Source organism: Ranitomeya imitator, chromosome 2 (genome assembly GCF_032444005.1).
Source record: "Ranitomeya imitator isolate aRanImi1 chromosome 2, aRanImi1.pri, whole genome shotgun sequence".
In the NCBI taxonomy this organism is placed as follows: domain Eukaryota; kingdom Metazoa; phylum Chordata; class Amphibia; order Anura; family Dendrobatidae; genus Ranitomeya; species Ranitomeya imitator.
The window spans coordinates 681080562-681084429 of record NC_091283.1 but is presented as its reverse complement, the minus strand read 5'-3'; positions in this window follow the sequence as shown (position 1 = coordinate 681084429).

The window sequence follows — 3868 nt, the reverse complement described above, 5'->3', positions numbered from 1 at the left end:
AGTCTCCACCAGCCTGAATGAGAGCATTTCCAGGGACAGAAGTTTGGCAATGCCTGCATTCAAAGCCTGTGCTTGGGGGTGGTTTGCCGAGAATGCCCGCCTTTTCTCCCATGCCTGTACTACCGATGGCTGTAGACTAGGCTGGGAGTGTGAGGATGACTGGGAACGTGGTGCTGTGGGTGGAATTACACTAGGTCTCTGGACAACAGTGCCAGAGGTTCTTCCATGGCGATCCAAGGAGGAAGCCGAACCAGCTGTGCGTGAGCTGGAGGAAGAAGCAACACGAGCTGAAGAGGTGGTAGCTGCCGCTGTTGGTTGGCCTAGCTCTTCAGTGTGTTTTTGGTACTCCACCGCGTGCCTGGTCCGCACATGTTTCCATATATTTGTGGTATTGAGGTTACTGACACTTTTACCTCTTTTTACTTTCTGATGACACAGCTTGCATTTGACAAAACAAATGTCATCTGCAACTGTGTCAAAAAAGGACCAGGCACTGCAAGTCTTGGGAGCGCCCTTTTTGGCTTTAGAAAGAGACAGGCTCCTAACTGGTGCCAAAGTGGAGGCTACAGGCTCCGCAGTCTTCCCCCTCCCTCTCCCTCTTTGGCCCGTTAGGGGAATCTCTTCCTCTGAGCTGCTCCCACCACCTTCCTGTTCCTCACGCCACGATGGGTCAAGGACCTCATCATCTCCTCTACCCTCTGCCACCAACTGCTCCTCCTGGGTAGTCTCGGCAGCACAGTACGCACCAGAAAGCGGCACCTGAGTTTCATCATCAGATGCGTACTGCGCTGTGGTCACCGCAGGCACTGACCCACCTGCCTCTTCAGAGTCAGAGAGACAAAGCTGTTGGGCATCACAGCACACTGCCTCTTCTTCCAGTTCTCCAATACTGCTTGGCTGGCCCCCTGTTTCCAAGCCAAGAGATTCAGAGAACAGAAGTAGAGACTGCTCCTGTCCTGGGCTCTCTGACTGCCTGGCCAATTTGGCAGGTGGTGAAGAGACAGATGGCTGCTCTCCAGTGGTCTGTGCCTGAGAGGATGTGGCACTAATTGAAGTCGATGCGTTAGCTGCCATCCATCCGACAACGGCTTCAATTTGATCTTCACGCAGCGGCGGTGCACGGCGCTCTCCGACAAAGCTGCGCATGAAGGACTGTTCCCTGCTGAAACTGGGTGATGGTGAGTCACCGGTGCCAGCAGCAGGCACAGAATCACCACGTCCTCTCCCAGCTCCTCTCCCTGCTCCACGCCCACGATCCTTACTCCCTGCCCTCTTCATCTTGGTTGACAGATAAAGATAAGCAGAAAAGTACTAAGGCCTTAGTGTGCTTATTCCTGAAATGCTCCTCCTAACAGGTGTAAGAAACACTAATGTTGTAAAGTGTAGACTAGACTTTATTATTGATAAAATGTGGCCTACACAAGTGTTAAGTGGTGTTTGGTGAACTTTACTTTTTTTTTTGTGCAGATCGGGCTACAGAGCTAGTTTAAATCACACGGAGACCGTGCAGACAGCCGTAAACGGCGCTGCAAGGCCCAAAAACCCTCCTCTAGGTTATCCTATCTAGTGTTTTTCCACTATTTTGCTGGAGACGGGTGGAAAGACACTAATAGGAAATTTTTAAAAAAATTTTCAACAGGCTGCACTATTTGAAAAAAGGAAAAGTTATTTTACAGTATGAGGCAGTGACAAAACCCTGAGCTGAATACAACCGGCTGTGGCTGCACACAGACTACAGGGCGAGCTGCGCTCACACTGAGACCGTGCAGACAGCCGTAAACGGCGCTGCAAGGCCCAAAAAACCCCCTCTAGGTTATCCTATGTAGTGTTTTTCCACTATTTGGCTGGAGACGGGTGGAAAGACACTAATAGGAAATTTTAGAAAAAATGTGCAGCAGGCTGCACTATAAGCAAAAAAGGACAATGGATAGAACTGTGTGAGGCAGTGTGAACCCCCCCTGAGCTGAATACAACCTGGTATATGGCTGCACACAGACAACAGAGTGAGCTGCACACACACACACACACACTGAGACCTTGCAGAACGCTGTTAAAACAGTGCTGCAAGGCAAGAGCAAGGTGAACTGAACAGTGAACACAGCGTTTGCTAAATTAGCCTTGGAAAAGCAAAATAAAGCAATTAGCTATCTCAACTGGCCCTCAGTTAGAACACAGCGTCCTGTCCCTAACTGAAATCACAGCAGAGTGAGCGCAAAATGGCGGCAGCGTTTTTTATAGTGCAGAGTGACATCATTTCAGCAGCCAATCACAGCCTTGCCAGTACTTACATGCCCACCATGCTAAACAGGATGTGCCCACACTTCCATTCATTCCTCATTGGCTGCTGCGTTCAGTTTGAATTCTGGGAACTTCCGATTCCGGTATCCGATACGCGGGAAGTATCGGAATTCGGTATCGGAATTCCGATACCGCAAGTATCGGCCGATACCCGATACTTGCGGTATCGGAATGCTCAACACTAATGATGAGCCTAATTCTGTGGATCAAGCTGAGAAGATCTTGTTGGCCCTGTGTCAGGGTCAAGAAGCGGCAGAATCGTATTGCCAGAAATTTAGAAAATGGTCTGTACTGACTAAATGGAATGAGGATGCCTTGGCGGCAATTTTCAGAAAGGGTCTTTCTGAATCCGTTAAAGATGTTATGGTGGGGTTCCCCATGCCTGCTGGTCTGAGTAATTCTATGTCTCTAGCCATTCAGATTGATCGGCGCTTGCGCGAGAGCAGAGTTGTGCACACTGTGGCGTTGTCCTCCGAGAGGATCCCTGAGCCTATGCAGTTTGATAGGATTTTGTCTAGAGCTGAACGACAAGGATTTAGGCGTCAGAATAGGTTGTGTTTTTACTGCGGCAATTCTGCTCATGTTATTTCTCATTGCCCTAAGCGTACAAAGAGAATCGCTAGTTCTGTTACCATCAGTACTGTACAACCAAAATTTCTGTTATCTGTGACCTTGATCTGCTCATTATCATCATTTTCTGTCATGGCATTTGTGGATTCAGGCGCCGCTCTGAATTTAATGGACTTGGAATTTGCCAGACGTTGTGGTTTCCCTTTGCAGCCTTTGCAGAACCCTATTCCTTTAATGGGGATTGATGCTACTCCGTTGGCTAAAAATAAACCTCAGTTTTGAACACAGCTGACCATGCGCATGGCGCCAGCCCATCAGGAAGATTGTCGTTTTCTGGTGTTGCATAATTTGCATGATGATATTGTGCTGGGTTTTCCATGGTTACAGCTACATAATCTGGTGTTAGATTGGAAATCCATGTCTGTGACTAGTTGGGGTTGTCAGGGGGTTCATGATCACGTTCCTTTGATGTTGATTTCCTCTTCCCCTTCTTCTGAAATTCCTGAGTTTTTGTCAGATTTCCAGGATGTATTCGATGAGCCTAAATCCAGTTCCCTTCCACCACATAGGGACTGTGATTGTGCTATTGACTTGATTCCAAGTTGTAAGTTCCCTAAGGGTCGACTTTTCAACCTGTCTGTGCCAGAACATGCCGCCATGCGGAGCTATATTAAGGAGTCTTTGGAGAAGGGGCATATTCGGCCATCTTCTTCACCATTGGTAGCAGGTTTTTTTTTTGTTGCCAAGAAGGATGGCTCCTTGAGACCCTATATTGATTAATGCCTCTTGAATAAGATCATGGTCAAATTTCAATACCCTTTGCCTTTGCTTACTGATTTGTTTGCTAGGATTAAGGGGGCTAGCTGGTTTACTAAAATTGACCTTCGAGGGGCATATAATCTTATTCGTATTAAACAGGGTGAAGAGTGGAAAACTGCATTTAATACGCCCGAAGGCCATTTTGAATACCTAGTGATGCCATTCGGACTCTCTAATGCCC